Source organism: Crinia signifera, chromosome 1 (assembly GCF_055691185.1).
Source record: "Crinia signifera chromosome 1, ASM5569118v1, whole genome shotgun sequence".
Taxonomy (NCBI): Eukaryota; Metazoa; Chordata; class Amphibia; order Anura; family Myobatrachidae; genus Crinia; species Crinia signifera.
The window spans coordinates 85,178,298-85,200,062 of record NC_139217.1 but is presented as its reverse complement, the minus strand read 5'-3'; the positions used below and the strand labels follow the sequence as shown (position 1 = coordinate 85,200,062).

The 21,765-nt window shown below is 46.6% G+C and overlaps 1 protein-coding gene across 1 annotated transcript in view; it reads right to left on the bottom strand.

Annotated features, from left to right (window-relative positions):
* The window catches only part of TLR3 (toll like receptor 3), a 55,059-nt gene that overhangs the window by 24,145 nt on the left and 9,149 nt on the right, over positions 1-21,765 (bottom strand). The window contains exon 2 of the mRNA XM_083169214.1: positions 10,058-10,172. The gene's annotated coding sequence lies outside the window, so the exon portion shown is untranslated. The remainder of the gene's footprint in view (positions 1-10,057; positions 10,173-21,765) is intronic.

Here is a 21,765-nt window from a genome sequence, read left to right as displayed (position 1 = left end):
AGTGCACAGTCTCCCACACTGCAGAACATTGGAGCAAGAGCGGGAGCCTGGGGGAGCGGTAGAAGAACCTAGTAATAAGCAAAAAGGAGAAAAGGAAATGTCTTTCTGTGTGGTGCACCTCATGAGAAAAATAGCATAAAATTTAGCTTTTATTAACTTATATTAAAAGACAAAGAGGCGAAATATAGACAAAACAGTGAAACATAAAACACGGACAGTGTATTAAAAAGGATAAGCAAATTTATCCTCACTCAGTGTGGCCCAATTCCCCTGTGGTCCCCTTTAAGAGTTTGCAAACGGTGTTTCTTTTTTAATTAGAACCGTGCTGACAGGCAGTGAGTACTAGTATTGTGGGAGTATAACATGCTTTACTATATGTGCCCTGTCAGATTGGAGTTGTGTCCAGAAATCTGGAAATGCCTATCACCTTAAGCACTATGGCTTGGAAACTGTGTAACCAATATAATAATTAATCCCAGATAGTGTGGTATTAATTAGGGAGTTACAGAGGCCTCTCCAAAAAGAATGGTCCTGATGAAGCTCTGTTTGCGAAGTGTACACTGACCTAACCCTCAGTGTGTTATTCCCTCTTCCCCTTCCCACTTATACTGCATTTTGATTGTGTCTAGTTTAATTTTTAGACCGAGTGAATGCCAGTCTCCACTGGGCTCACTAATTGTCTCAGGCTGCAGCGTGAGACGTCTGTGCTGCAGCTTGCTGTTTTACAGAGCTGGTGTTAAGTCGGACGGCGTTGAATTTGGCACGCCGCCGCTCACCATAGTCTCTGTTTACTTTTGCCGCTACCTTGTATTTATTAGGAGCAGGCTATAAGACGGACAGCGTTGTACTTGACACGCTGCCGCCTGCCTTGCTCGCTGTGTATGAGCTTCCTCCTTACCTTCTAGAGCGGGCAATAACTCGGACGGCGCTGTATTTGACACGCCACCGCATGCCTTAGCTCGTGAAGGGTTAACCACCAGTGTATCATCTCTATACCCCCGGCTAACACGGGGTGCCAGAGGAGTGGCAGTCCTCATTGGCTACCGCAGGCTGGGGAGATCTGCAGTCCCAATTGTATGGTGATTGCTCAGACACTGGTGTGCTTTTTGGAGAGGCCTCTGTAACTCCCTAATTAATACCACACTATCTGGGATTAAGTGTTATATTGGTTACACAGTTTCCAAGCCATAGTGCTTAAGGTGATAGGCATTTCCAAATTTCTGGACACAACTCCAATCTGACAGGGCACATATAGTAAAGCATGTTATACTCCCACAATACTAGTACTCACTGCCTGTCAGCACGGTTCTAATTAAAAAAGAAACACCGTTTGCAAACTCTTAAAGGGGACCACAGGGGAATTGGGCCACACTGAGTGAGGATAAATTTGCTTATCCTTTTTAATACACTGTCCGTGTTTTATGTTTCACTGTTTTGTCTATATTTCGCCTCTTTGTCTTTTAATATAAGTTAATAAAAGCTAAATTTTAAGCTATTTTTCTCATGAGGTGCACCACACAGAAAGACATTTCCTTTTCTCCTTTTTGCTTGAACCTCGATCCATGTCCAGTGGTAGCACACCCTCTTCCTAAATATAAAGGAATAATTCTACTTCCATGAGGGTCCTGTCTGAAATACATTTGTAAATAAACCTGTGCGACTGACCGTCCTTTCCCCCTGTCCCCCAAAAGAACCTAGTAATAACCCTGGACATTACACATTGGTCTTTTTATACAGTGAATACTGTATACAGTATCAATTTTTAAAAGTATAGATGGTCTATGGCTGTATCAAACATATTTAATATACATAAGTGGTCATGAAAAGGTTAAAAATACTATAATAAATAATGTACACAAACATAATAGAACAAGTACTGCACTAAGCACACATTCTCCCACCTAATGGTAAGGCTCTTGTCTCTTCTTCCTGGTGGCTCCTCTCTGATCCTATGCACTGTCTGAGGGCTCAGAACCACACACACAAAGCAAACATGATAGAAGAAGCTACTACCACTGGGCATGTTTCTCAAGCCTCTTAAAATGCATGGTGTGGCGGCATTTCTAGTATTATATAGCATTGCTATTGTTATCATAATTACGAGCTACAGTACTTGCTAAGGGAAGGGCAACCAGAAACCCCCCTTGCGTTTGCCTATGAGGACTATGCAAACAACAGACTATAATTAATACGGAAAGACCTGAATGCTTGTTAAGACCATTGGGTGATACAGTTCCCAACCGCTGTATCCAGTGGGTTTCCCAGTGCACTGTAGTGATGGGAAATCTAGTTCATTTTTGTGACTAGTTTATTATGATCTAGTTCACTCAAAAGATTAGATCAAAAGATTAGTTCATCTAGTTCATTTAGTTCATTATTCACTCCCTGACTTAGAGACTCAGAGTAGTGAATGGAACTAGAATAACTAGTGTAGACGCAGCGGCGTAACTATAGCACCGCAGCCCCCACCACCGCGGGGGGGCGCTGTGCATGTGGGGGCGCCGGGGGCTGCGGTGCTATAGTTACACACCCCCCAATTCCCCGCAGACTTACCTATCTTGCTGGTCCCGGCGGCTCCGTTCTTCTGCTGAGGACCACCGCAAAATGGCCGCCCCCATATAGCACACAGCAGAAGAAAGGAGCCGCCGGGACCTGCGAGATAGGTAAGGCTGCGGGGGATTGGGGGGGTTTGCATGGGCGGCGGGGGTGCTTGGCAGGGCGGCAGCCCCCTAACGGCGGGGGGGCGCCCAAAACGTAGCTACGCCACTGTGTAGACTAGTACACACAGAGCAGGCATTTGTAATACTAGCTGATTGTAGGAGTTAAAGTCTTGTAAGAATCATATATATCAGATATGTTTAATAAATCAGATTATTTTACAAAAGCAGTAAGTTATCCAGCACCCTTATAGTGACAGACATGTTTATTGTTTCTCTGCAATATTAATCCCATTGTGGTTACTATTTAACTTCCATAATATGTGAGTAAAATACCCAAATTCAGAGTAATGTAATGTCACTTTTTTTCTGCTTTTAAAATACAGTAATTAGAAAAAAACATGTCCCTTTGCCCCAATGTAACTGACCTTAGAGAGAGATAAAGTAGAGAGTTTGCAAAGTAACCAGTCAGTTTCTGTCATTTATCTTGCACAGACTATGATGTGACAGAAGCTGATTGGTTGCTAGGAGCAACTGCTCCCCTTTATGTATTATGAAGGTTCATACATGCCCATCTTTGTCTTGTGGAGTAAACAGAGCTACAGTATATAACATGCAGCACGCAGCACTGTGTCTTTGGCTGATAGGGAGTGTAGCTTGTGACTGGGGGAAGGAAACATGGCAGCATAGTTCTGCTTCATTACACACAATACATATGCCTGAGCACAGCAGTGCCACACATGGTAGCTCAGAGGTATTGTACAGACTTATTATGGCTGTATATAGTCAGAGATTAGTTCAGGGATCTGTAGGAATCAGTGAACTAATTGAACTACTGAACTATTTGCAGGACAATGTAGTTAATTTGGATCCGCAGAGTCCAGACCATGTCTGAGCTCATCATTGTCATCTTTGGCAGCTACCATGTACTGCCTCCTGTGTATTGCATGAGAGCTGAATAACATGGCTGCTGCAGAAGCAGCTACACAGGTCCCGGCAAAAGATTTAGCACAGCAGTATGCTCAGGACTCAGTACCAAAAGCATCAGCAAGTGTTTGGGCATCTGGACTAATAGTATAATGATAGTATCACAGAAAGGTGAGCAGCATGAGCACACATTCTCACTCACAGACACACCACACATAGACTTTGGCTTGGCAGTGCATCTTTTTCCTTTATTAGATCTGTATTTGCTGGGCTTTGTTGTACTTTTAACCAGGTGATATTGTCCATAAAAACCCAGTGGCGGAACTCCCGGAGGCAATGGAGTCATCTGCCGCCGGGCGCCAGCCTTAAAGGGGGCACTGGCTCCATTGCCTCCCTATGTTCCGTGCCAGCAGGGCGGGAGACTCTGGAGAATTGCCCCGGCCCCAACACAAGCAGACCCATGCTGCGCTGGATCCCCGCGAGGTAGATATGCACGGGGCGTGGACCCGATAAGCAGTGATGTAACTACAGGGGGTGCAGCTGCAATGGGACCCTTGCTGATCAAGGGTCCGCAGCTCCCCCTGCCCCCAATCACTGGCTGCCTCCATGTCACTGCATCTCCCGGCAAGCTACTAGGATTTGCGCTCCACTTCCCTGTCAGCCTCTTACAGCGTCGCCGTCCAGAGCTGTGTGCGGATGATGTGGCCAGCCCAGCATTGTGCAGCGTGTAATGGAGGAAGAGCGTCCGAAGCTGTAATACCTAGCCTGCTGCTGATCCCCGTGAGCTGTAACCCCTAGCGCACTTCCGGGATTCAATGTGGCATTTCTGCAGGTCGGACTCTGGCTGTAGTCTCCTGGGCAAGGCAGATGCTGTTTGCCTGACGTGTCCAGGACTGTGTTAGGGATGCTGCGGTGGGCACTGAGTGCTCTGCACTTATTACAGTAAGTGGCTGTACAGGAATTGTTCAAAAGCTGTGTACTTAGTGTTAGTGTTGTTCCTGCACAGTCATTTAAAACACCTTATAATGACACCTGTTTGCACGGTTGCTGTAGCAAGTTACACATCAATCAGCTAGAGACTACCCTGTTTCCATAACTTTCTCTGTACTATCCTCACTGACACTCTCTCACTCCCATTTACAGCCTTTTCTCTTGCACCTCCCTACCTCCTGAAACCCTCCCTCTAGTCCAGGGCTGGGCAACACCGGCCCTCCAGATGTTGATGAACTACACATCCCAGCATGCCTTGCATCAGTTTCAGCATGGCCACATAGCAAAACTAATGCAAAGTATCCTGGGATGTGTAGTCCATCAACATCTGATGGGCCGGTGTTGCCCAGCTCTGCTCTAGTCCCTCTGATGTCCTTTCTCTCTCATCCCTTTTTTCCTGAAATCCCTCGCTTTCTTTTCCTTCCCTCTTTTTCCATGAAACCCTCTTTCTCTCTAACTCCCATCTGTCTCCTATTCTCCTACGGGGCATTGTACTGACAAAGGATGGGGTAGAGGTAGAGGGGGCCATTTTAAAATGTTGCTATGGGTCCCACAAAGTTCTATTTACGCTTAGGGCCGGCTCTGTACATCATATTTAATAAAGTAGTGGTGATGGGGGGCACCAACAAAAATCTTGCCTCCGGGCGCCTGGGACGAACTTACGCCACTGTAAAAACCAATCGCATTGTGTATATCATTTCACTATTGCATCCTAGAAAATGATAGACAGAATCTGATTGGTTGCCAGGTGCAACTTGTTTTCACTTTTGGATCTAGTAAATTTACCCCTAAAAGTGCGGGGGGGGCGCGTCGGTGATGTCACTACCCCCGGCGCGCCCGCGCATTCGCGCAATGCACCCCTGGAAACGAAGATGTCGCTGAAGAGGATCCTGCAGGAAGTCAGGGGACACCGTGGATGTCGAGGACCATCGGGGCACCACTAGGGGACCAGGTAAATATGGAAAAAAATATATATTTAAAAATCCGAAAAAATGTACCCCTAAAAGTTTATCCCTGTAATTTTTAGAGCATAATATAGCCTTAAAAATGCAAAAAAAAAACACATGTGGACTATAGTTTGTTTTGTCAATTTTAGATTCTTCTGGGTACTTATGTAGTATCTGGGCGCCCGATTTTAAAATCGGGTCGGAAAAATCGCATCGAATCGCATGCGATATCGCATGCGATATCGCATGCGATATCGCATGCGATCTGATGCGATTTTCCATAGGATTCAATGTTAACATAGTCCTGTTTATTTCCCCACTATCCAAGTGGGCATAGAGTTGATTTTATAAAGCGTGGCGAACGCAGTGAGCCGCCGAATCCGAAGCGCGGCGAGCGCAGCGAGCCCCGCGAGGGGCCGCGGATTACGTAAAATGTTTTCCGCGTCCCCTCGCCACGATTTGGGCTCGGTGGCTCGCTGCGCTCGCCACACTTTATAAAATCAACTCTATGCCCACTTGGATAGTGGGGAAATGAACAGGACCTTGTTAACATTGAATCCTATGCAAAATCGCATCGCATGCGATATCGCATGCGATTTTGCCGAAAATCGCGTTGAATCGCATCTGATTGTATGCCTTAAGGTAAGGCATACAATCAGAAAATCGGCAGCCCAGATACTACATAAGTACCTTCTTCTTAAATTGTATTACTGGTGGGTCTCCCTTATCCATGTATTCCAGAATCCAAAATATTCCGAAATATTCCGAAAACCGTGTTTTTTTTTTTCATACTTACCTCGTCTCCTGATGTCCACGGCGGCCTCCGGGATCCTCTTCAGCTGCATCTCCGGTCCCAGGGGTGCATTGTACAAGTGCGCGGATGCACAATGCACCCCTGGAAACGGGGACACCGTGGACGTCGAGGACCATTGGGGCACCACCAGGGGACCAAGTAAGTATGGAAAAAAATATATATATTCCAAAATCGGAAAAAATCCCTTATCCAAAATGCTCGTGGTCCGGAGCATTTCGAATAAGGGATACTCAACCTGTATATGAGAAAAATCTATGTACAATTCATTCTGTTCTTTGTCTTTTTAAAAACAAAAACGAAATTTTAATTGTGAATTTTTAATGCTTTTATATAAAGTTTCACCTAAACCAGTGGTTCTCAAACTGTGCGCCTTGCAGTGGCGTAACATGGAATTTTGCACCCCCAGCCAAAAAAGTCTACATGCTCATTGCTAGGAGTTTTTTCTCCTTGTCAAGGGTTTCTTATTTGTTCCCTGGTGTTAAATGCTAATTGTCAAGGGGTTTGTTGCTCATTGCCAGAGGTAAAATGTGGTTACATGCTCATTGCCAGGGGAATATTCCCATTGTTATGCCACTGGTGCCTTAAGACCCTTGCAGGGGTGCCTTGGGTTGGTTGTAGGGATGTGCACCGGCCACTTTTCGGGTTTTGGGTTCTGATTACCTTGAGGTTTTGGGTTCTAATGGGTTTTGGCAAAACACCTCCTATGTGTTTTGTGTTTGGATTTTTTGGGTTTTGGGTTCTGATTTTTTGTTAAAAAAGCATAAAAACTGCTAAAATCGCAGAATTTTGGTTTTTATTTTTTGCTCCTACGCTATATTAACCTCAGTAACATTCATTTCCACTCATTTCCAGTCTATTCTGAACAGCTCACACCTTACAATATTGTTTTTAGGGCAAAAGGTTGCACCGAGGTAGCTGGATAACTATGATAAGCCACACAAGTGTGCGGCACAAACACTAGACTGATATGGCACACTTAGCATCCCCTGTAGGCTGATACTGCACACCTAGAATTACCCCTGGACTAATCTGGCACAGGTAGCATCACCCCTGGACTGATACGGCACATTTAGCATCACCCCTGGACTGATATGGCACATTTAGCATCCCCCCAGTCTGATACGGCACACCTAGCATCACCCCTGGACTGATATGGCACGCTTAGCATCACCCCTGGACTAATACAGCACACTTGGCAGCACCCCATGAAGTATACGGCAGACTTGGCTCACCCCAGGAATTATTTGGCAGACTTGGCTCACCCCTGGACTGATATGGCACACTTAGCATCACCCCTGGACTGATACGGCACACTTAGCATCACCCCTGGACTAATACAGCACACTTGGCAGCACCCCATGAATTATACGGCAGACTTGGCTTACCCCAGGAATTATACGGCACAGATGGTGGCACCCCTGACCTAATACAGCACACATGGAATTATACGGCACAGATGGCGGCACCCCTGGACTGATACGGCACACATGGCGGCAGGCATGGAATTATACGGCAGACAAATTCCTGCAGTAAAAATAAACATTTGTATTCTTTTAATTATAAAAAAGAGCAGCACACCTTACTTAGCAACACCCCATGAATTATACAGCACTCTTGGCTCACCCCTGGACTACAGCGCATTTAACAGCCCTTGCAGTAAAAAAACAAAAAACACCTTATTTTTATTAAAAAAAAAGGGCAGCTCCCCTGGTCTGATATGGGACACATGGGGCACCCCTGGAATTATACGGCACACATGCGGGCACCCCAGGACTGATACAGGACACATGGGGGGCACCCATATAATTATATGGCACACATGCGGGCACCCCTGGACTGATACAGGACACAAGGGGGCACCCATAGAATTATACGGCACACATGCGGGCACCCCTGGACTGATACAGCACACATGTGGGCACCCCTGGACAAATACAGCACACATGTGGGCACCCCTGGACAAATACAGCACACATGTGGGCACCCCTGTATGGATACAGTACACATGCGGGCACCCCTGGACTGATACAGCACAAATGTGGGCACCCCTGGATGGATAAAGTACAAATGTGGGCACCCTGGACTGATGCAGCACACATGCGGGCACCCTGGACTGATGCAGCACACATTCGGTCACCCTGGACTTATACTGTGCACTGGCAGCAGTCATTTAAAAAAATATTTTTTTTGCTGAATTTAAATAATGTAGCCCCCTCTGTAGCACAAGCAGCAGCCCCCTATGCATAAATCATCCCCCCCCCAGCATGACATCCCCCCCAGCATGTCATCCCCCCACTCCGCTCAGCAGACAGCACGGACACATCCGTGCTGTCTGAAATCACCAGCCTGTTTGAAAATGGCGCCGACCGCCGGGAACTATATATCCCCAGGTCTCGCGAGAATCCGACAGCGGGAAGATGACGTCCGGCCTCGATTTGAACTCAGAAAAATGGCAGCGACCATCAAACTTCCTGGATCCGGCCTCGGATCAGGTAAGTTTGTGGGGGTTCGTATCTCTAGGATCCGAACCCGCTCATCTCTAGTTGGTTGTTCTGGACCAATTCAAATTAATTATTTTTACTGTAAAAGGCAAAAATCATTGCTTGTGGCTGGCAATCATAAAATATGTGTACAAATAAGTGCAAACCTTGTCCCTCACTGCATAATTAAACCTAAAGATGACATATAAACACAATTTATTTCATGAATACAGTATTTTATTTAACTTTTGGCCTAGGGGTGCTGTAGATAAATTCTAAAGGCACCCATCCACTAATTTCTCCATTTTAACCCTTTTCATCCAATTCCAATTTCAAGGCATTGGAAAAAAGGGCCTAAATTGCATGTGTTCATCCTCCGATTTCAATCCAACGCACGGTCCTGTGCACATCGGATCAGAGCCGGAGATTGTCACTTCTTAATGAAGGATCTATCAGATCCCTCGGCGATCAACTTTGTAAAAGGCGAATCTGCATTGTAGAAAATGGGCACTAAATTGACGAATCTGCGGACGTTTTTCTAACCGTCTGAACATTTCCAACAGTCGGAGATTGAATAGATCTTGTGCAAATGTGCCGATGTTTACCACTGTCGGAAATATCGGGACACAGACAGTTGGAAATATCGTCACACATTAAATACCACCCCGAAAGCTTCTAAAATTCTAAGAGGTGATGTTGCCCACAGCAACCAATAAGATTCTGTATATCATTTTCTAGGATGCAATGGAGAAATGATAGACAAAATCTGATTAGTTGTAATAAACAACATCACCTCTTTTCAATTGTAGAAATTTTAGTAAATTTAGCCCTAAGTGTTTTGCTTTGCAAATGGGCAGCCACAGGGTCCAAAGGTCCAAATAAGAAGCACTGATAAAGGCAGACATTGCCAATATTTTACTTTACGAAGCTGACTGAATTTATTACTGTGCTCCCTAGTCACACGGACTGGTAACCGCATTAACTAGCACAAATGAGGACTAAGCTGTGTTATTGCAATGTGCACAGTCTAGAACCCGTTCTGTACTCTTCCCGGGACCAGTCTGTTCTTTGTTAGAAAGTTAATGTTCATGCAAACGCACTTGCCATTCAAAAGAAACAAAGCCAGTCCCTGTCTATATATGAGCTGTTATGCACTGAGATATTATATCTGGTGAGAGCGGGTTTACAAATACCTACAGAACAGTAACTAAAACATTGCATCACATTAATGTAGAGACTTACAGCTCCTGACTGTTCATAGGAGAGATGAGTCTGTACACAGGTTGCAGGAACAGCAATATAAAGAAACTCCGGCAACAGGAACCGAGCATTTGAATTGTAGACGGAGGCCCAGTAGCTGGCAAAGATAAAAATACTGGAGTTAGGGCTCGCCCTCTTATAGGGAGTGGTTAGTTACATGCCGCTCAGAGTTCTTCAGCTGCACATAAAGTGTAACTGCTTGGAATAGCATGTCTGTGGTTACAGCTGAGACACATGTAGAAATCCTTAATGTACTTTTTTTTATTTTTGCCATTATCATTAAATTACTCTTACTGTACTTACCCCATTCACTCTAATGCACGGTGCTGTGTACTGTAAAATATATTATATATCATAGAATATGTTTTAAGCCCAAGTGCACACAAGGGTTAATTTTACAACATTCACAGTGCATTCCTAAAGCCTACTAAACCTGATTTAACGGTGAGAGTTGAAAAAAGTTATGTACTGTAAGAGAATGGGCTGTTACAGATTTTGAAAAGTCTGACAGGTGTTCACTGTTGTATTTACAGTATAATGGGGCAGATGTATTAAGCCTGGCGAAGATATAAACTGGAGATAATGTGGAAGGAGATAACGCACCAGCCAATCAGCTGTGTTTGAAATATGACAGCTGGGAGTTGATTTGCTGGTGTGCACCCATCTGCTCCAATGGGTGCAATCTGTCCAAGGGGGCCAGCACCGCACATGCTGCATCCATTTCTTTAAAAATCTCCCGTACTTCCCAACTGGTCACGTCTCTGCTGAGCAGAGCAGCAGTGAATAGACGATGTGCACACAGCATCTATTTAGGTAGGCAGAGGGGCTGGGGAGCGTGGCCAGCAGCTCACACAGTGCTGGCCATGCCCCCATAGCAGCAAAAATGGGGCATGGCCTCTTGGAAGTGCCACAATCATAGGCCATGCCCCCTGATCATGAGGTCACACTCCCATATTTTGGTCCTGCGCCTATGGCGTACCCAGATGTCCCTCCTTGCTCAACTGCAAAGTTTGGAGGTAAGCGCTCTCGTCTGCCAATTTCCCCATTGACGGCAGCGAGAACACAAACTGTCAGGGGGAACATGGTGCAGCGGCTATTGGGGGGGGGGGGGGCATTTTGTGCATGTGCAATTAGAAAATCACAAGCAAAATGGCCATCTCACTATTTTCCCAGAGATCAGGGGTAGGGGGAATCTACTTATTTAGCGCATTCTAGAAGATAATAGATACTGTAGTATCTGATTGGTTGTCCATAGCAACAATCCATCTGAGACAGAATTCCCTTCTTAGTAAATTTACCACATAGACTCTTGCATAGTGCTAGATTCTACTAAGCACCCTAGTGCTCAAAGACTACTGTGCCGCCTGCTAGAGAGGACTCCGGAGGCAATACTAGCACTCCCTAATCAGGGTAAATACCCTCTCAACTGTGAACTTTACAACACACAAAACAATCAATTACTATTTTGGTTTAAACAATTCCATGCTTCAGAGCAGGATTAAGGCTGTGGGGGGCCCAGGGTACTTAAGACAGGGGGGCCCTAACATACGTGCACGCAGGGGGTTCCAAGTACCAAGAAACCCCCCCTGCTCGCCACCGTGCTCCAGCAGCTGTTTCCTGTCAGAGTGGCAGACACTGCCGCTGGGCTAACAGCAGGGGGAGTTAGCTGCGGAGGCAGCGCGCAGCTCCTCCCAGTCAGTGCTCTGTGTGGGTGTGTGGGCAGAGCTGGCCAGGGGAGGCAGGGATTTGTCCTCGGCACCTAAACAGGTACACTCCTCTGATATTTGAGGGTGTGGGGGAAGAGGTTGTACTGTATGTTGTGTGTGTTTTTGTGGATATGGTATATGATGTGCATGTATGTATGTATGCTGTGAATGTGTGTGTTTTTGTCTGCAATGTGTATGCATGCTATATGTGTGTGTATGTACAAAAGAATGTGTGTACTGTATGTGTGTAATGGACACCCCTCCCCCTATGAAAATGCTGCGCTTGCAAAGGTCAAAATAAAAATCATAATACACAGACACACACATATACAGTATATATATATATATACACACATAGTGGTCGATGTGACAATTAAGAAGTCCTTCCCTGCACCTCTCCGTTCCCCCGTCACTGCTGCACCTCTTGCTCTCTTTTTCCTTCTCTCACCCCTGTATCCTTCTGGTAATCTCAACCCTTTTTAATCCTTATTTCTTTGTAAGGATATTCATATGCCTATCCCAAGCATGTTTAAATTGATTCTTAACAGAGAGCCCCCAGTACAGCAGTAGTAGTAGCAGTCCGGTGGCGGCGGACTGAAAAATAAGTCCCGGGCCCCAAATTCCTGGCGGCGGCCCTGAATAGCACAAATAGAACTTCACTTAGGGTCTGATTCAGACCTAATGGAATTTGCACAGCAGCTATCAGCAGACTACGCATGCATCTGAGCCGCAATGCGCATGCGCGATGACATCCTGCACACATATTTGATCAATAGCTGTTCGCAAGTTGACTGACATGAAGCATTTGGGGGTGGTAAATGGCTGTTTCATGGGCGTGCTAAAAAAAAACGCAGGCATGTCAGAATAAACCATACTTGCCTACTTTTGGAAACTAGTTTCATGGAGATTATAGTTGGTAGTAGAATTTTGCACAGCACCCCATTGAGGGGGCGTGCCATGCTCCACCCAAAGAGCGTGTCTAGTTCCATATATGGTGATTGTGAAAAGAGATTGTGATGTGGCACCTAGAAGTGTGGGTGTATAATTTAAAATGACTTCTATCCAAATGTAGATGAGCCCCACAGCAGTTAGGGCGAGATGTATCAAATGGAAAATGCGGTAAAACCCCGGTTTTACCGCATTTTCCAATGTATCAAAAATGATACCGCACTGAAGGGTATCGCCACCTTTGGGTGGCGATACCCTATAGAAGCCTATGGGCTTCTTTTCGCCACCCGCCGACGCAAACCCGCCGCCTCGCCGACCCCCCCTCTGGCTTACCTTCCTGAAGGGTCCTCCTGGACCACGGAAGGTAAGCCCTGCCTCCCCCTAGTGAAGCAGCCGGACAGCCTTCCGGCTGCAGGGGGGAGGAGGAAGCGCCGGGGACAGCATGCATAGCTGTCCCCGGCGTGAGGGGAGAGCGTGGCGGCAGGGAGGTGACGGTGACCCCCCGCACACCAGTGTACAGGTATCGCGGGGGGCCTCCCTCACCGCACCGCGATGCCAGCCGCATATGTTAGTACATATGCGGCAGCATCGCGGCGGGGGGGGGGGGGGGGGCGGCGAAGGGCAGCAATGTATTTTAATACATCCCGCCCTTAGTAAGAGCTACTATACTTGGTAAAGTGCTGGGAAATGGTGCTGATGATTCAATGTAAATGTTTCTATTTCTCATTCCTTTTCCCCAAAAAAATGTAACAGTGTAATGTGGGATAGGTGACATGAGGGAGATTGCTAAACTAATGAGGGAGAGAGGGAGATTTCTGCTATTTCAGGGAGTCTACTGCAGAATGCAGGAGGTTAGGCAACTTTGGAATAAACACAGGTGTGCCCAAGCATTTTAGGGGAGTGTGTGTGGCAACATTGATTGGCTGCAGGGCCGGCGCCACCACTAGGCAAACCTAGGCATTTGCCTAGGGCGCCGGCCACTGGAGGGCGGAAAATGCCGCCCGGGTACCTGTCCTACCGGCGCTGTCTATTTCAATCTGGCGGCGGAGGCAGCGGGGGTCCCTGCAGTCTATTAAAAATCACAAGCGCTATCCGCCGGGCTATGCGGAAGCGCTTCTAGTGTGAAAACTCTGGCAGCACGGCGCACGCTGATCTCAGCCAATCAGCGTGCTGCCAGTGTTTTCACACTAGAAGCGCTTCCGCATAGCCCGGCGGATAGCGCTCGTGATTTTTAATAGACTGCAGGGACCCCCGCTGCCTCCGCCGCCAGATTGAAATAGACAGCGCCGGTAGGACAGGTACCACCCCACACCTCACACACCACACCCCCCCCCCCCGGCACCGGGGCGCCCCCAGCCCGACTCGCCTGGGGCGCTCCGGTGCCTTGCACCGGCCCTGATTGGCTGCACATGAAGCTTGATACTAACCTGCTTTGCTTGGAAGGGAAGTGTGTTTAAAGTTGCATCCACTAACACACAGCTTTCAATGTGATTTATTTATGTTGGGCACAGGAGAACTGTGATAAAAATTATGATGAACTCTTTGCTAACATCTATCCTCTAAAAGATCAAAATTGTGCTTGTCATATTGGCTGACTTGAAATTAAGGATTACGCTGGACAATTGAGGTGGTTGTTATTTATATCTGGTTGTAGACAGAAAGTGCTGTTTTTTAACTGTCAGGTTAATTAACCTTTTATTTCATTACCGGCCGGTGTTAATATTATTAATAATTAATGTGTGTGTGTGTGTGTGTGTGTGCCATTTTCATAATTTCTTTTCAATTCCACAAGCACTGTTTTCTTTTTCTAGTTTTGTTAAATGAGCATGCTATTTCGCAGACCAACACTAGGTGGCGATATATGCTAACAAACATAATTATACTAGGAACAAACAATACTGGGTGTGTGGTGCGTTATTATCAGCAGCTGACAAGGGGTTGTCACCAACGTTCCCTATAATTTTACGAAGGCTGTGTGCGGCAAAAGATTTTGGCTGTGCAACTTTGGAAAGAAATAAAAAAATTTGTGCGTCACTTCTATATAACTGGAAAATGACGTTCAGCATTTGTGATAACTTTACTTCAAAATGATATTAAAAATTTAAACATTCAAAACACAGCACACAATGTAGTTAATGGGTGAAACACACATTCATTGAGTCCACAACTGCAAAAAGGGACCACTGCTGCTTTGTGCGCTCTGTTGTAATGTCTGTGCGCACGCTCGTCGAGTTGTGTGCGCGTGCACATGCGCACAGCTTAGAGGGAATACTGGTTGTCACTCCCTTAAAATTCAAGAAAAATATACAAAGTATGCCAGCGCTGGCTGAATGATGTACAGAGATACATCATTCAGCCAGCGCTGGCATACTTTGTATAATTGTACTAGGGATGAGCGAGTTTGGATTCTGGGAATCCGAATGCCTCCGATCACCCCCGATCCAAGCCAGGACGGGTATTGCCGCCCAGACTCAGAGCTCAGAACAAGGCAAAATGTCATCATCCCGCATTGGATCTCACGAGATCTGGACAGCGTTTATAAACTCCAGGCGGTTCGCCGCCATCTACACTCCAGCATTGTATAGGGAACTGGGAGGAAGGGTCCATGGACCTGGGGTGGCAACCTGGTGCTGTTCTGTGGTGGTGTCCTGTTCTGCTGTGCTGCCTAGTGCTGGTGTCCTGTCACTAGGCTGCCATAAGTCCAGTCCTGTGCTGCCTAGTTCTGTTGTACTGTGGTGCTGTGCTGACTAGTGCTGGTGTCCTGTGCGGCAATAAGTCCAGTCCTGTGGTGCTGTGCTGCCTAGTGCTGCTGTCAGTGGCGTAAAAGTGGGTGCAGGGGTGCAGTTGCTATGGGGCCCAGCAGCTGGGGGGGGGGGGGCCCGCGGGCCCAGCATGCTACCCCCAGCAACATCCAGGTGTTTTTTTCATTTTTTTATATTATTGTGCCGGCCAGGGAGCAGTGTCAGCTCACTGCTAATATCTACTGCGAAGGACTGTGTGACCGCTGACAATCAGCGTGACCGGTGGGGGGTCCAGGTCATGCAGATGCCGGCAACGGTGATGGCAGACAGATGGGGATGGAGTCCGGACGTCCGCTGTGCGAGGGGGTCAATTGACGCTGATGCATGTACACCATGTGCAGGGGGGGAGTCGCGGGTCTGGTGGCGGCTGCGGCCAGCGGGGATTTATAAGGGACCGCAATGCAGATACCGGGCAGAGGCCTGGGCAGGGGGGGGTGAGGCCGGGAGACGCTGATGTCAGGGGGCGGCCAGCGGGGGAGTTAAGGGGGGCTGCGGCGCTAATGTTGGGCACTGTCTGGGGGGGGGGCGGCTGCTTTATGCTGATCCCATGTAGCGGCATGCCGGGGTGATGTCCTGGTGGCCAGGGCAGGCAGGGTATTCAACAGTCAGGGGGCTAGTTGAGATGACCGGGCTGTGGTCAGGTGGTATCTCTACCCTGGTCTGAACACATGACCAGAGAGAGCCTGACAGCCAGAATGATTTAGAAGAGCAACTGCAGGCAGTCTGAGGTGAGTAAATGTGTTTATGTAATTACCCCACTTGTATGTAATTAGTGCTTATTGGTGCTGGTTACTAGAGTGTAATTGCCACCCAACATCACACTATCCTCTCTCCCTACCCTTTAGTGTCTCTCCCCACCGTCTAGCATCTCTGTATCCCCTCCCCACCGTCTAGCGTCTCTGTATCCCCTCCCCACCGTCTAGCGTCTCTGTATGCCCTCCCCACCGTCTGACTCTAGCGTCTCTGTATCTCCTCCCCACCGTCTAGCGTCTCTGTATCTCCTCCCCACCGTCTAGCGTCTCTGTATCCCCTCCCCACCGTCTAGCGTCTCTGTATCCCCTCCCCACCGTCTAGCGTCTCTGTATCCCCTCCCCACCGTCTAGCGTCTCTATAACCCCTCCCCACCGTCTAGTGTCTCTGTATCCCCTCCCCACCGTCTAGCGTCTCTCTATACCCTCCCTACCACCTTTTATCTATCTCTTACCTATTGTCCTGCATCTCTGTGTAGTGTGAAAGGGGTGAGCCTGCAGTGCAGAGGATTTTTTTTTTTTTTTAAAGTGGAGGCCTATGTGTTTTTTTCATGGGGGGGCCCTTTCAAGATTTTGCTATGGGGCCCACAAAGCTCTAGTTACGCCTCTGGTTGCTGTATAAGTGATACAGCTGTATAAGTCCAGTCAAGTGATACTGCTGCATAAGTCCAGTCCAGTGATACTGCAGCAAAAGTCCAGTCCAGTGATACTGCTGCATAAATCCAGTTCAGTGATACTGGTGCATAAGTCCAGTCCAGTGATACTGCTGCATTAGTCCAGTCCAGTGATACTGCTGCATTAGTCCAGTCCAGTGATACTGCTGCATTAGTCTAGTCCAGTGATACTGCTGCATTAGTCTAGTCCAGGGGTAAACAAACTATTTAGCTCTGGAACCCCATCAGACAATAAAAATAAATTACGGGACCCCAGCAAGTTACTGCAGAAGGTCATCACATCACATGTGTGGTCAGCAGACAGCTGTGGCAGCATACATGGCAGCATTGTGGAGGCACAGAGTGATGGGAGGAGTCCAAAATTACAGACAATTCAAATGATTTTTCAGACTCCATTAGGGGTATTCAAATGTTTACTTTTGGGTGTCATATTTACATACCTCCCAACTTTTGGAGGTGCAGGGTCGGGACAGGGCGATTTTTTCAGGGGTGTGGCCTATCTGGAAGGGGCGTGGTCTATAATCGTGGCACTGCCACGAGGCCACGCCCCCGGTTTTCGCCGCTGTGGGGCATGCCCAGCAGCTCTATGAGCTGCTGGCCAACCCCCAGCCCCCCTGCCTGCAAGAATAGACGCTGTGCTACGGGGGGGACTCCAACTGCCCCCCCCCCGCCGCGGGACACTGCCGGCGGCGTGAGGGACGCGGGAATGTCCCAAAATATAATATTCCCGTGATAAGCGGGACAGTTGGGAGGTATGTATTTATCACACGTTTCAAATTCACGCATCTGAAGTCTTTTGAAGTAATGGTCGGGTTCGCTATTCAAAAGTTTTTTCTTTAGACGTCTAATCTGTTGTAGTTGTGTTATTTATCACGCCCATGTATTCCCCTCTTTTAATCTCACGCCCATTTTATCCCTTTTTTTTATATCACGGATTGCATATATTTTATTTGCGTGCCATATTATTCATTTTTTATTCCCTCTTTTGTTCCACCCTGTTTTACCCTGCCCTCTGCCCAGTCATACAAGTTTGTCTCCATTATAAGAGCGACCCTCACCCCATTAAGCAGACGCCAATTAATTTGCATGGCCCTCGTCCAACTACACCCTGATGTGTCCTGCACTGTGATTCTGAAAAGCAGATGTGCGAGCAGGCGGATGCCACATTCAGGGAGCTGCTGGGGAAGATGAAGAGCAGAGGATGTGTGCTGCAGCCTGCCGCCCACAGGAGAGAAGACGAGCCGCTGCGCTGTGCAGGGAGCCGGAGCCTGCCGCCCACAGGAGAGAAGATGAGCCGCTGCGCTGTGCAGGGAGCCGGAGCCTACCGCCCACAGGAGAGACAACGAGCTGCTGCGCTGTGCATGGAGCCTGCTGCCCACAGGAGAGAAGACGAGCCACTGCGCTGTACAGGAAGCCGGCAGCCGCTGACCCACCAGGGTGATCCGTCTGACACACACACACACTTGGGAGACTTGTATGTGAAGGAGTTGGGGGGGTTGCCTGTATACAGTCATTAGGTCGACACTATTAAGGTTGACATGCATTGGGTCAACCACTGAAGGTCAACAGGGCTTAGGTCAACATGGAAAAGGTCAACACAAGCATTAGGTCGACATTGGGAAGGTCAGTGTTTACATGAATTTTTCACGTTTTTCTGAGCCGACATGTGCCGGCAGGTGGTATTTCATGCCCTACCATCCACTAGAGCGTGGAGGGAGAATATAACAGTGTGTTGAGTGCAACGAGGCACCGAGTCCGAAGCATGGCGAGCACACGCAGGGCACTTTTTCGGTGTCCATGTCGACTACTGTATGTCAACATTAGGGACAAACTTTTGACTGTCAACCTTCCCATTGTTCACCTAACGCATGTGTCGACCTTTTGACCCTGTGGAGGGATGTGTGCCTATACTCTATGGGGGGGGGGGTGTGCCTATACTCTATGGGCGGATGTGTGCCTATACTTTATTGCAAAGGTTCTCAAACTTGGTTCTTAGGACCCCTAGCAGTGCATGTTTTCCAGGTCTCCTCACAGAATAACAAGTAAGATAATTAGCTCCTGTGGATCTTTTAAAATGTGTCAATGAGTAATGAGTGCACTGCCGGGTGACCTGGAAAATGTGAGGTGTGTGGGGTCCTGGGAACCGAGTTTGAGAACCCCTGCTCAATTGCATTTTATTATGTTTAAAGTTTATCCTTAACCCATTATAAAAAAAAGGAAATATCATTAAATAAGCCATTCATCAAAAAAAAAAAAAAAATAACACTTTTATCACCACCCGACACCCAGGTGAATAAAATGACGAGAAATTGACCAAGTTCAAATGACTATTAAAAGGCGTGAAACTTATCACCAAACATTTGAATACGAAACCCATTGAAAATGACTGTGAAATAAAAGAAGTTTAAAAAACTGTAAACTTTTAAAAGACGGGGAAGAATTGAATAGCAAACTAATATCACTACATATAAAAGTTGTGAAAAAAGGGAGAATAGGCGTGAAAAATTGTCTGTCAATTGTCTGTCAATTGACTGTCTGTCAATTGACAGACAATTAAAAGACAATTGACAGACAGACAATTGACAATTTACAGATAATTGACAGGCAATTAACATACAATTGACAGACAGACAATTGACAGACAGACAATTGACAGACAGACAATTGACAGACAGACAATTGACAGACAATTGTAGGACAGACAATTGACAGACCATTGACAGACAGACAATTGACGGATAATTGACAGGTAATTCACAGACAATTGACAGTCAGACAACTAACAGAAAATTGACAGACTATTGACAGACAGACAATTAACAGACATTTGACAGACAAATGACAGACAATTGACAGACAAGGTATTGTCTGTCAATTGTCTGTCTATTGTCTGTCTGTCAATTATCTGTCTATTGTCTGTCAATTGACAGACAATTGACAGACAATTGACAGACAGACAATTGACAGATAATTGACAGGCAATAGACAAACAGACAAGCTAATTGTTTCCTAGCATGGTGCCCACGATATTAAGTTGTATGGCATCGCATCGCATGCCATATGGCTGCATGCGATACGATGCGATTTTAAATTGTATAAGCCCCTATACGATTTTTAATTGTATAAGCAGCCTAATGGGTGCTTACAATGTTAAATGCACCCCCACACCACCCCCACTATCAACACGTCCTCCGACCTTCTCATACCCCCACTATCCACGTTGGCGTGGAGTTGATTATATATAGTGTGGTGAGTCACCGAGCCCGAAGCGTGGCGAGCGCAGCACGCCCCGCGAGGGGACGAGTATTACTTTACATGTATTCCGCGTCCACTCGCGGGGCTCGCTGCGCTCGCCGCGCTCGCCGCGCTTAGGGCTCGGTGGCTCGATGTACTCGCCACACTATCTATTATCAACTCCACGCCGATGTGGATAGTGGGGGTATGAAAAGGTCGGAGGACGCGTACCGCCGACCCTCGCGGGCTCGCTGCGCTCGTCACGCTTTGGGTTGGCATTGATAGTGGGGGTGGCGTGGGGGTGCTTTTACCATTGTAAGTACCCATTACAGTACTTATACAATTAATTATCTTATAGGGGGCACATTTAACATTGAAAACACCCATTGAAAATTGTCAGTTAATTGTATGTCTGTCAATTGTATGTCTGTCAATTGTCTGTCTGTCAATTGTCTGTCAATTGTCTGTCAATTGTCTGTCTATTAATTGTCTGTCTTTCAATTGTCTGTCAATTGAGAGACAGACAATTGACAGACAGACAATTGAGCGACAGACAATTGACAGACAATTGACAGACAATTGACAGACAGACAATTGACAGACAATTGACAGACAGACAATTGACAGACAATTGACAGACAGACAATTGACAAACAGACAATTGACAGACAGACAATTGATAGACAAACAATTGACAGACAATCAATTGAAAGACAAATGACAGACAATTGACAGACAATTGACAGACAGAAAATTATTCTGTCTGTCAATTGTCTGTCTGTCAATTGTCTGTCTGTCAATTGACAATTGAAAGACAATTGACAGACAACTGACAAACAATTGACAGAAAGACAATTGACAGACAATTGACAGACAGACAGACAATTAACAGACAGACAATTGACAGACAATTGACAGACAGTCAATTGACAGACAGACAATTAACAGACAATTGACAGACAGCCAATTGACAGGCAATTGACAGACAATTGACATATAATTGACAGACAAACAATTGACAGACAATTGCCGTTCTAGCAAAAGTTGGAGGGCCGAAGGTTCCCCATCCCTGCTCTAGGAAACAGACTGCAGCAGAGATCAAAGACACTTGCTGCGATCCCCTTCTTCATATATGTAGGTGATGCCTAATTTTTGTGGGTAATACCCACTTTCTGGGAATATGCCACAAATATTTAATTGACAGACAGACAGACAGACAATTGACAGACAGACAATTGACAGACAGACAATTGACAAACAATTGACAGACAGACAATTGACAAACAGACAATTGACAGACAATTGACAGACAGACAATTAATAGACAAACAATTTACAGACATACATAGGTGATGCCTATTTTTTGTGGGTAATACCCACTTTCTGGGAATATGCCACAAATATTTAATTGACAGACAGACAATTGACAGACAATTGACAGACAATTGACAGACAGACAATTGACAAACAGACAATTGACAGACAATTGACAGACAGACAATTGATAGACAAACAATTGACAGACATACAATTGAAAGCCAAATGACAGACAATTCACAGACAAACAATTATTCTGTC